The sequence below is a fragment of the Anser cygnoides genome, chromosome 1, assembly GCF_040182565.1.
Source record: "Anser cygnoides isolate HZ-2024a breed goose chromosome 1, Taihu_goose_T2T_genome, whole genome shotgun sequence".
Classification (NCBI taxonomy): Eukaryota; Metazoa; Chordata; class Aves; order Anseriformes; family Anatidae; genus Anser; species Anser cygnoides.
The window spans coordinates 119,791,031-119,803,469 of NC_089873.1; the positions used below are offsets into that span (position 1 = coordinate 119,791,031).

Sequence of the window (12,439 nt, forward strand, 5' to 3'; positions counted from 1 at the left end):
TTGCAGAGGAAAGTATCTGAGGGCAACTTCTGATGGATCATTATGTCAAGGTGATGTGACTTCTACATGTATGTGGCCACTGGATTGCCTACTATAAGGATGAATATGTGAATTTTAACCAGTATGCCCAGGATAACAGGACTATATGTTTCACTTCTATAGACTATGGAGGAGGGCTCTATGAAAAGGGACAAGTTATGCTTTTTCAGTACGACCCGGGGGGATTCTGCAGACACTGTGGAATTTTCTCACTGAAAGCTAACTCAACAGAGTGAGCTGGCCCTCATTCCTCTCCCAAGACCCCATAACCATATGGAAATAGAGAAGTACACAACCCAAAAGAGAGACACTGTGTACTTTGGGCAGATACCAAATCTGGATGATGGGGAGAACAAGACTGTGGAGAATGCCATACAACACCTCTACTCCACACCCTATAGGTAGTCTTAGACATTTTAGCTTCAATAAAAGTTTAAGTACAGAGTAGGAACCTGAAAAACTGGGTTTCTAAAGGAAAATAGCACAGAGAGAGGGCCACAACTGAGCGTGCAGAAGATACAGGGCAAGACAATGGGGAAGGTCAGTGCGAGTACCTGGAGGTTATCTCCTGTTGGATGAGAGTCCTCTTCTTTGAATCTGGGGCCATGCTAATCCTTCATTACTGAAGAGAATCATAAATGAAACATTCTTAAATCTAGAAACTTGCTTGGCATTATTTCTGACCAGATCAGTTCTTTACACTGCCTTGGCTGGGGGCTGTGAGTTAGAATCCTTTTAAAGTCAGAAAACAACAGGGAAAAGAGCTTCAGAAATCATGTCCTCCCAGGATGAGTGAGAGTGCTGTGTTTTTAAATTGTTGAATACAGTGAACTTAAAAGGAGAGACCATTTCCATTGTTCCTGAGGCAAGAACCACTGGCAGTTTCCTTTGAGCATAGTCCCTTTGCACAGAGCGTGCAAAGCAGCTGAGAGTGGCTCTGCATGACCTCAGTCAGCCTCTGAACAGACTAAACAGGATGTGTAAGAAGAAGCAGCCACTGGGTGTGTCTTACCTATAAGAAATTCATAAGGCTAAATATGGCTTTCAACTGCCTTAAAGCCCATTATAAGAAGCTACCATATCTTGTTTGGCAGGCCCCTCATCATGCAGTAATTACCTCCCTTTTAGTAACACGCTGACAGAAAGCACAATGCCACTCTTGCTACAGCCAGTGGCAAAACTCCTGTTGAATTCAGCAGGAGCTGCAGCAGTGGATAGTAGCATCCTCCAGGCCAGTCTAAGAAGGAAGAGGGAGTCTTCTCCAGCTGGAACTGAAGCCTGGTAGAACTGAAAGTGCAGGTTGGTGAGATACTTTCCTTGTAAGAAACCAACTATTTCCATATTTTCTTTTTTCTTTAAAGTTGAGCGCCTTAAATAGATTTCCTTTCCTGAAAACTTCTCTCAAACAAATCCTTTGGATATAGAATATGCATGCAAAGACTTGGACAAGCTGATGAATTGGAAACTGATCTCTACTGCTAAAACACTGACTCTTCTAATCCTCTGAAATGTAGAATGTGTTGTGAGTTCAGCTTCTTCCCTTTTAACTTTTCCATTTAATTAATATTTGTCTGAAGGGCATGTTCTTGTTACTCAAAAGCATGCCTCAGTGGTGCTAATGTTCAGCGGAGTGACCTCAAGTTGGTTAACAATTATCACCCTAAATTTTTCCAGCCAATTATCTCCAGAGGTACTAGAAGGGATTATTTATTATCCCTGTCTCACTTGGTATTAAAAAAAAAAAAAAAAAAAAAAAGTATCCCTGAAAATTAATTTAGCTTCCTTAGGGAAGATTATAAATCTATGATATAACATTATAAAAAGGCTGTGAATTTTAGACATGTTTTTAATCTATCTGGATATTCATACAGTTTCTCTAGTACAATAAACAATGATGTAGTTGTGAAGTGTTTTGGGTTGAGTTGGTTTCTTTGCTGTGTGAAAGGCAGTGATACTGGGTATTGAAAATGCTTTTGATAAATTAATTTTATTATAACTAGACTACACAGTGAGCTATAGGGATAAATCACAGCGTATTATACTTCTGAGTATTTTCGTATTGCTTCAGCACTTAGAAAGCCACCTAAAACTAGGACTTTGTGTGCTAGGTGCTGGACAAACAGAGACCAAAAACATAGCCTCCACCCAAGAAAATATGCACTTTAAATATGAGGCAAATCGATAACTGACTGGTGACCAGGAAATATGAGGCAGGAATAATGGGCCTAAATGAACAGGATTATGATGGTATGGGATGTCAGTGAGAGATGTAGGTCAGTAAGACAGCTGTAGTAGGAGATCACACGTGCAAAACACCTGGGTAGTAAAGGAAGTCAAAATATCACATGGATTTTAAAAGGAAAAAATACACTCTCAAATAGTCAAAATAGAGAAATGCCGGAGGACATTTATTCCATGTGAATGAGACGTTTTGATTGCAGCTCAATGGGAGTCGCACAAATTGCTACTGCATCTGGAAAAGAAACAGTTTAAAAATGCACTTCTAGCCCCAAGGATGTGGGCCTGGAAAGCACAGGCAACAGCACAGGCCTTGAAAGAGGAAGGATCTTTAGGAGAAGGACACCTAGCTCCTCTGAGGAGGGGTCTTCAGAGAATACATACACTTTCTGTAAAGAAGGAAGAAGATCAAGACAGATTTTTGCTGTGAATTTGCCCCAAAGTCCTAATACCTGAAATGTCTGGCCATGTCTGGTAGGCATTTGGCACTACTCACTGTACAAGCCTGTCTGCAAAAGGACCTGTCTGTCTGTATGCACTTGATATTTGCTCAGTGTATCTTAAGGAATGAAACAGGATTTCTCCTCCTTGCCCCTGCATAACCTGAGGATCACCTATAGGATTAGTGTCTTCTATTTTTTTTTTCATTCTCGCACCTCTTTTATTGGCCTAAATTCCTCATCCTTGGTACAATCTTCACATTTTCTTTTTGTCCAGCTGCACAGCCCTGCTTACTTGTAATTAAGGGGTCTAATGCAGAAAGATAAATGAAGCCTCTGTGCCTCCTTGTAGGCAGGATGTCCTTAGTTCTAGCACAGGAGAGGAAGTAAATGAAGAGGCTAACTTTGCTGCATGTCAATATGGTCTATGCAAGCCAGCCAATTTTCTCTATTATTCTATGAGGATATAATTTCTTTCTGGAGTGTTGTGAATCCTTGCTCTCTCATATGGATGGTTTAATGGATCATTTCTCTAGGAACAGTACACAATACTGCAGGGCACTTGACATTTATATCAAGGATGTAGGGCAAAATTCTATTGTACTTCATAAATAGCTGTAACTACGCTATTAGAAACTGAGGGACAGATTACATCAACTGCCAGAGCATTTTGTCCCACAATGGTTCATAGGGTGTGACTCCTAGGAGCAAAAATGACATCTGTAATGCCTGTAAAATCGATGAGATGTGTTTGATCTCCATCATAATGCTGTTTGTGCTTTGTTGGGCTGTAAACAGCAATCCATGAGTATCAACCGTGAAAGTATCTTCTCTTCAAAGCTCCAACAAAGAATGAAAGCCAATAGCTTTGGGGCCCAGGCCATTAAATTTTCCTGAGAATTTTTCCAGTCTGCCCTTCATATATTTAACAGCTTACAAATTGGATTTGGGATGATTGTCCTGGAAACCAGATTCTCTCATATTGAGGTTCTTATCTCAGCATCCTCATCTCCTAGAAGAGCCTAAAGCAATACAATTAATAGTCTATTCCTAAAACATCTGATCTACACATCCGATTATTTTAGAAAGACAACGATAAAAATGCTTCTGAATTTGCAGTCCTGTCCTTGAAGGAGCAGAAATACAACACTAGTATACAGAGGAGTACAGTTGTAAAGAGAGCTTGAATTAAAATGCCTTCTCTTACCAAAAGTGTAAGAGTGATATATTTTGATGTATGTGAAAGATGTGCTGTTTGTTGTAAATCTTCACCTAGCATGCTTATAAACCTAGCCATAGTAAAGGCTAATCATGGTTAACAGTGAATAGTGTGGGAGAAACAAACTAAAAATAAACTGCCAGACAGTAAACTGCTCATATTGCAGAACTCTCTTGAAGAGCTGGTGCAAACATCCCTAGACTCCTAATTTATTGGCTTCTCCTATTTTATTCACTTTCATGCCTCTTATAAATATCTGTCACATATCTACTTAGTTGCATTAAGCCAGTGTAGAAGGAAGGCTTTGAAAGAGAGAATTTAAAATGTTGAGCAGACCAGTGATCACAGGACTATGTAACAAGCTAAAACAAGTAATTATTTTCTATGACATTACATGTAAAATAACTCACCAGTGGTATTAAAAAAATAAAATAAAATTAGAATATCAGCAAATGAAAACAAGGCCCAAATACCTCCATATTCTACCAGGAAGACTGGCAGAATATGGAAGTATTTCCTTTCCCAGAGAACTGTGCTCTCTAGTTCAGAACAAGCATCAGGAATGAAATCTTGTGAGAAAGGCATCTATATCACCACACCTTTAGACCGAGATGTGAAATGGAAACTGATAGTGTGTCTCTTACTAGGCATTTTGGGTATCTCTTCATTTTCCTGAAAGGACATGTTAGGCTTGAGCCAGATCATTAATAGTCCTTGCCACGCAGGCCTGAAGGCTCATCCCTGCTTCTGTAAGAAGGGACCTCAACAAAGCTGCAGGATTTGTCATCTACCAACTTTGTATGTGATACAGCCTAGTCTCTTTTTTAACTCACGCCATATCTCTTCCTGACAATGAAAGCACTAGGAACCAAAGCCAGCTAAGCCATAAGGATGACTCAGTGACCAAAAAATTTTGGTGTCTGTATTGCCATCACCATCATTTAATGCTCCCCAGAACTAATTTCTGAGGTTGAGCCCAGGGACAGCTATCTCCCCAGGTCCGGTGTCAATGGTGATAAATGAAGATGGTACCTTTGAAGGTTTTATCTTCTTTCCATCTTTCTTGAACATCTGCAGAGAGATAGGAGATGGGAGTTTTTTAACCCCATGTATTGGGTTTCTCTGCTTGAGTAAAGAACAGAGCCCTGCTCAGCCCTGCTCAGATTCAATCAAGGGGCTGCAGCTGCAGCTCGAGCTTTTATTGGAAAATTTATGTTATGAGCCTTTCATTTATTTGAGAGAGGGTTGTGTTGCGCTTGAAAACTCTTAAGAAGATCTTTTTTCAAGGGTCTTTTTTAATGGAAGATAATGCTGTCTTAACCTTGATCTTGCAGCTTATGACAGTGCCAGAAAACAAATAAATAAATAAATAGGAAGTCCACTGACATTGTATATCAAAATATATCGTGTTCCATGATGGTGTTGGATTCCAGATGTACACAGACTTAATGGAAATTGTTGTTTGTCAGGGGTGGTTAACACTGTCACCTTTTTTCTACCTCAGCAATCTCTCTAGCTGGCTAAATTGTAACTGCATAATGCTAGTGTCTTAATTAGTTGCATCGAGCAAGGTGTCTTTTGGACCAATGCTATTACTGAGTTTATAGTGTGAGTCAGCCAAGAATGGGACTTCTTTCAGCCAAGACAGAAATTTTGAAATGATCAGAGTAGGGGATTGGAGGCACATTAAAATGTAGAAATAATGTTTCCTAGTATCCCTTTCCAAAATATTTTACGAATCCTAGGTAATGAACCCCAACAGCATGTAGTTTCATAAGGAGTAGTAATTCTTCATTTTACACAAGGGAAAGGAATTCATCCTGGCCGTAATAAAAGCCGGTGTCAGAATTAGAGCCTACAACTAGCAGTGCTAGCTTCCAAGCCAGAGAGCAGCCCATTAGATTTTGCCTAATTACCAGTCTAAATTAGCCATTAATGACTTCTCCAACTCCCATTTGCTTAGTGCAGCAGGATAAAAATCAGAATGTGAGAGGCAAGAAAATGCCTATGCTGGGACTCACAACATCTGAAAGAGAAGTTATTTTCAAAAGCCGTTTTTCTTCTCAGATATGATGGTGACAGCTGCCCTCAGAAAAACACAGACAGACAGACGGAGAGGGAATTCTTGTGTTATGAGCTGACCCCAACTTGTATCTTAATAGCATTAAGTCAGGTCATAGTCTTCCATAGCAAAAGAAACAAAACAGAATAGGACAAGGTAACAAAATGAATTTCCACAGGATCTTCCTCTTGAGGGATGGGAAAGAAAATCCTGCAGGGACTGCTGCATCTCTCTGCCCAGTTGCTGTTGGAGGAGGCTTCTAGCAACATTAACTTCCTAAAAGCATCCGTTTGGGTATCCAGGGAATGTGGAGGACTGGTGTCATGGACCAGAGCCAGAGCACTATTCCAGCCTTCCCTGCCCTGCCACCAGCTGCAGAAGTCATTCAGGACAGTGGCCCCATGGAAACCAAGATGTTAGGAATGGGCGCACATACTTTCCCACAGAGACAGAGCAATATCCAGCCACAGATCTCTTCATAACAGAAAGGATATCAAGGCCTGCTGCTAGACTCTCTTATAGGCTAATTAGACTGGAAAGTCTTGACAGGCCTTTACAGGAATGGTGCTTCAGGGACTGTTCAGTCATTTCAGCGTTTCTAATAAGGAAGCTCGACATACAGTACCTGCAGAATTCATTATGCCATTTCTCTGGATACCTTTCCTCCCCGCTTGCATGCCAACATCCCTACTGCATACATGAACACATATGCTGTTTTTCAGACTTCTGCTGCACCTGAGCACAAAGGAAGGCGGACCTGCCTTCATGTATCTGCTGCTTTGCAGCTGTGCTACGGGAAAGTTTAGAAGAGCATGGTTTAATTCCTGTGGGCTCCCAGCTGGGCCAGCAATCATAATGCGAGCTGAAACAAAATCTCTCAGCTCACTGTGCCAGGTAAGAGGTTATTGCAGCAGAGTTTTAGGGTGACTGCTTGTATTTAGGCGTGCTGGCTCCCAAAGCATTGCTGATGTGATAGCCTGGTTCTTTAAGAACTGCTGCTATAGTGCGTAATAACACGGCTGTGCAATGAAATTGCTGCGACTCCGAGCTACTCTGTGAATGTCTGATTTCTTGAACTACCAGTAGAAGTGCTCCATCTGTGTCTTTCCATCTGTGCTCACGTTTTGGCAAGCCTGCATGCCAAAATTTCTTCTATCCTCTACCTCCTTTCTCCCCTTCAGGCCCTTATTCCTCCTCCCACTCTAGCTCTTCTCTTTCTTCAGAAACACTGGGGAGAAAATAACATCGAATGCAGGATTGCTGTTTCTTGTTCTACCTCTGATTACCCTAGAGGGAGAGGATAAACCTGGTCATCTTCCCACTCTGCCCTGCAATGACTACGGGGGCTACAAAATTCAAAGGTTCCAGATCCAGTTATAACCTGTGATGGAGGTGGGATGACTCCCAAAGATAAATATTATGTTGTCTATAAGCTGCAGGGATTCACAGGGAAGAAAGCCAAAGTAACAGTAGGAGGAGACACAGGGCCTGAGGTCAGAGAGAGATGAGAAGGAGCATGGGGAAGCCCTGCAGAGTCAATCTCATGATGCCAGGGGAGAGACGGGGTCAGCAGCGCTGCTACTTGCCTTCCCTTGTGCTCTTGGCATCCCCAGGAGTCCTGGCGCCTTGTGCTCTCGCAGAAGCAGCCTGAGTCTGCAAGGCTGTGCCATGGGCAAAGAAAAGCCACAGCCAGCTTGATGCTCCCAAAATCTGCTGCTGGAGGAGCTGTCTGCTCTGCCCATGTGGCTAGCTGTCAGCATGAATTCTCCTGATCTGAGTACTTACAGAATCACTCTGGGTTGTATTCTCATGCAGTCTGCTGACTCCTGCATACCACTATCTCTGCTAACCCTAAAGTTATCACTTAATTTATCAGAGGAGGGCTTGTTTGTCTTGATAATTTTGGTCTAACAGGGGCAGAGGAGGGGATAAGATTGAGTTTTTTGAATATTTGTGAATGTTTTTTTAAATGTATGAGAAATGTGCTGGGTTTGTATTTTTCATTTTTACACAACTCTGCCTCCAGGCAGGGAGCATTCCAAAAAAAAAAAAAAAAAAAGAGTAACTTTGCTTGCCACAGGCAGCAAACAAATAATAATGAACAATCAAAGCAAAGAAATTACAAGCAACACAGAGGCAGAAAACAATTCAGTACAGCAGCTCAGATTAACTGTCACAAGAACAGTGGCAACAGTCCTAGACAAAGCAAAAATGACGGTTTAGTGCACCGACCTGTACACACCAGGTAATCCTGAAAGGAGTCTGACCTGTAAGAGCTCTTAAAGCTCCGTTCTCTCCTGGATTCCAGTCCAATAAATCTTTCCAGAACATTGTCACATGTGAGTGTGAGTAGCGGCAATGGAAACTCTCAGTTAGGCATGTGCTCACATACTGTGCTGGATCCACTGTGCAAACATGAATGTGATTTAGTATTTTACTGAAGGTAGCTGCACGCAGGAAAATGAGCAGGAGGCACAGATACTTTTCTCTGCGATTTCTGGAGCACACATGGTATTTAATTGATGGTTATAGTTTCTCATTCCTGCTTCTCCCTCCCTCTTCCTCTGCAAGCATGAAAAATTTACACGCACACGCACAGACAATCTCAGTGTCCTGGTCTGACCCTGCCACTAGAAGCAATAGCAGACAGCATTTAGCTATGGAAAAAAAAACCACATGTGAAAACAACCTCAGTGGGCTTTTCATTAAGAATGAACACTCAGAAGAGCAACTAGCTGTGTTTAACGCTGCTCTGGCACCAGCTTATCTGGTGGCACACCTATCCCTGTGTCCCTGCAGGCAGCCCAGGCAACGGGCACGTGGATCCCTGTCCAGGGGTAGGAGCAGTCATGTCACGGTGGATATTGCTCCTTTGAGAAGGTGCTTGGGTCCTTTCTCCACCAATCACTTGCCCCTGGGGTTATTACCGAGCTGCAGCATGTGTACCATAAGGTGTCGTTTTCATGCATGAGTAAGTAACAAGTCACTAGTCAGGCTTGTTACACCAGTCCTTAGCAGCCTGCTGCTGCTATAAATAGGTTCCACGCTCCCAGTTGCTCCCTGGCGTGTTCACACCCCGGTTAAGATACTGGTGTCCAACAGTATTGCTTAGCTCAGCTTAGGATCCCTGAACTCGGCAATTTTCTTAGGCTGGCATAGCAGGCTGTTTATCATCCTAAATCTGGAAGAAAGAAAAAAAACAACAGCATTTCCTTAGGGCTAAGCTGTGCATGTACTTAGTGTGCTGTGTTTTGAACGTGATGCTCTTGCAAACACTTGGCACATGTTCCTACCATGTTTCACAGATGGCTTTTTGTTACAAGAGTCCCCCTTTGCATGAAGTGCTCGTTGGGCTTTTAAGGCAGTGCCCTTTGTTTCTAATAGTTATTGATTCCCTGAATGCAGGGGAATATGGATTCAATTAGCTGGTCACAGCACTGTAGTTCAGGGCTTGTCAGCGTTTCCAGTATATAAACTAATGTTTTCAAGGTTTATACAACATAACCATAAAAATTCAGCCTGCGTTAAAGTTGACATTCAAGGTCCTTTTACAGATGATTACCTTATAACATACACTAATTATTTTTGTTATCTTATACCCATACTTTCATTATTTTGGAACCACCACTTACTGCAAACGTATTGAGTTTCCAAGAAGTGTTTCTTAAAGATGGGCACTTCTGCTACATCAGAGCACAAAACTTTTCCCTTCCATGGAATGAATATAATCCAAGAGCCCCTGAAACCAATGCCCTTTTAATGTAGGTCATGACCTATCCCAGCGTTTTTGGTTAAGCTATATACTACTGTGTCTTTTCTCCAGTAATATTCACCTTTCCAGGTTTCCCCTTCATTCTCCAACAGAAGTTGGGCAGTGGTTCCCCTGCAAAATCTCAAGGCAGTGCTTACTCACATCCCTACCTTAGATTTAGAAATGGGGACTTCCCCCCTTCTGAGAAAAGGACTCCCATCCACACACCTTCAGGCCGTGACTGCACTGCAGCCTGTGCTGTCTCACTGCTGGCTCTGCAGTGCCCCCATCTCCTGCCCCCAAGCTGTGTAGGTCTGCCCCCTTTGCACCCTCTCCAGCATCACTTTGCAGCCAGGTCTGGAGAAGGGTCAGGCTTGGAGCCACTGACAACTGCACTGGCTGATGTAGTGGTCCCCTCTGGGTTGATAATACACTAGTCCAAAAAGCCAGCTTGCTCAGCATGCTTGCACATCTGCAAGGCAGCTTGATCCCAGTGGTACCTTGCCAGAAAAGGCAAGGATGTCCTGGGTAGAAGTTCCTACTGAATTTAGGGCTTAGCAGTAACTGTGAGATGCCGGTACTCAGAGGGACAAAATCTTGCTTGGAACTCACCGGGGGCTGTGATCCAAAAGCCTTTGGCTCTCAGCGAGGCAAGACACTGCCAGACAGCCAACTGGTGATATCCTGGTGCTGTGAGAGACAGACAGGGCTGGTTTCCTTGCTCCGGCTGAGCTGAGAACTCAGCAGAGCCGCTGCTTCTCACTGTTGCAGGATCATGCACTTGTGGGAGACACTGCTGGCTTCTCCCTGCTGCTGTGGTCCCAGGTCAGAGCTGAGAGGATCCCTTTGTCTTGCTGTGGTGGGCTCTTGTTCACATGAGGAGCAGCTGCTCTTAGCTCCCAGCTGCTATGGAGCTCAATGGAAGCGTGGTGAGTCTGAATCTATGACCCCATCCTTTTCTCTTCCTTCTGTTCTGGGCTTAGTGATTCAACATGCGGATACGAGGAGATCCTACTGTCTTCTAGAAATTACTCAGTCCTCTTAACTGTAGTTTTTTGGCTCCTCTAGCTCTAAACCTTCCTCATTTGCCTTGTCATTCCTATACCAGAGCAACACTTTCAAGCATTTTCACCCACTGAACGGGCAGGGTGTGTTGCAGCTGGTCCTCTGAGCTGAACAGCATGGGGATAGGATGGGATCACCTGCAGTGCCTTTCAGGATACATGCAGCCTGGATATCTGATTTTAAGATGTTCAGTTTATTTTTTACTTTTCTCATTCTACAATGTAGCATGGCTTTTTTAGCTGCAGTAGGTCTGCTACTGTGGGTATTGCTGAAATCTACCAACTTCTAAAATGCCTAAAATAGCACGGATGTTTATAATATAGTTGCTATAAGGCTGGCATATTAAAATGTATTTACATCTCAAAAATTTTAACCTGGAGCAGACTTGATATTATCTAAATAATTTGTTTAAGAGAACGTAAAATAATTTCCTCCTCTTCCAGAGGAGATGTAATATTTACGAAATCTTATCTTCACAAACAGAATTTGTATTTTAAGCTTGCAAATTAGAATTTGCACACTAAAGAGAGTCAAGCTAAAAAGGAATTAGAAATATGTGATCAGCAAAGGAAGAAAAAATTGCTGAAATGTATCACCATTACTGCATTAATATATGGCAGTCTTATGACAGGTAAATGTATAAGGACTTATTTGCTAACTCAGAACACTGTCTATGGAACATTGATTTAAATATAGCCATGCCTTCCTTTCTTCAGCAGGCCATAATGTAGTAGTAGTAGTATGTCCTCTGATGTCCTCTACTTTCACAGTTGATACAGAGACCCAGTTAGAAAGATTATAGAAAATGGGTGGGAAGTATAACAGCAGACTGCCGCCATTGCCTTGATATATACAGTACCATGGTACAAGTGCATTTCTGGAATTGGTAAGAATTGCTATTAACATCACAGTAGGAATATGCATCCCCATAGTCATTCAGCCAAGGATTAAGGTGACATGCATTCCAGCAGCACAAATTGTACTGGTATAGTTAAGGCTGAGATGTCATTTCTATGCCACAAATGGTAGCATCTCTGTCCTTTTCTTGTATGTGTATACGTATTGGTACCACCATAATGACAACTTTATATTCACATTGCCATAGTATGAGCAACCTTAATGGCTATAAAGGGGCTATAACGCTGTGTCAATTAAATAATATGCATTTTAAAAGTACTTAAGTATAAGGCCACATAATAGCTTGCAGTCATTCAGAAGAGCTTCTGATAGCATATTACTTAAATCAATCTGTGTCAACAGTCCTCAGTCCACTGTAGGGAGAAGGTCTCTTCTGCAATGCTTCTGGCTGGATATGCATTCTACTTGGTTACTGCAGGTTGGCAAGAGCATCATTACTTTCTTCTCCAGAACTTCCCCTGAATGCTCTTTGCCAGTTGAAATGTAGGTTCGTCCCCTCTTCGGTGGCATTTATTACTTTCAATACATTTTCAAAAGGTGGGCAGGTAAATATAAAGTGTTTTAAGTGCTGCCATAAAGAACTGAGATATATTTCTGTAGTGGTTTTACCCAGCTGAGCAGCTGAACTCCACTACAACTGCTCTCTCACTCCCCATCCCCTGGTTATTATTTTTTTTTCCACTGAATTTTATTGAGATGATAATGGT

The 12,439-nt window shown here is 42.2% G+C and overlaps 1 long non-coding RNA gene across 2 annotated transcripts in view; it reads left to right on the forward strand.

Annotated features, from left to right (window-relative positions):
• Window positions 1-1,212: 1,212 nt before the first annotated feature.
• The window catches only part of LOC125183008 (uncharacterized), an 87,661-nt gene continuing 76,434 nt past the window's right edge, over window positions 1,213-12,439 (forward strand). Inside the window, exon 1 of one of the 2 annotated variants that reach the window (XR_007163979.2) lies at window positions 1,213-1,338. This is a non-coding gene — a long non-coding RNA (uncharacterized lncRNA). The remainder of the gene's footprint in view (window positions 1,339-12,439) is intronic. The other variant, XR_010825819.1, reaches the window with a different exon arrangement.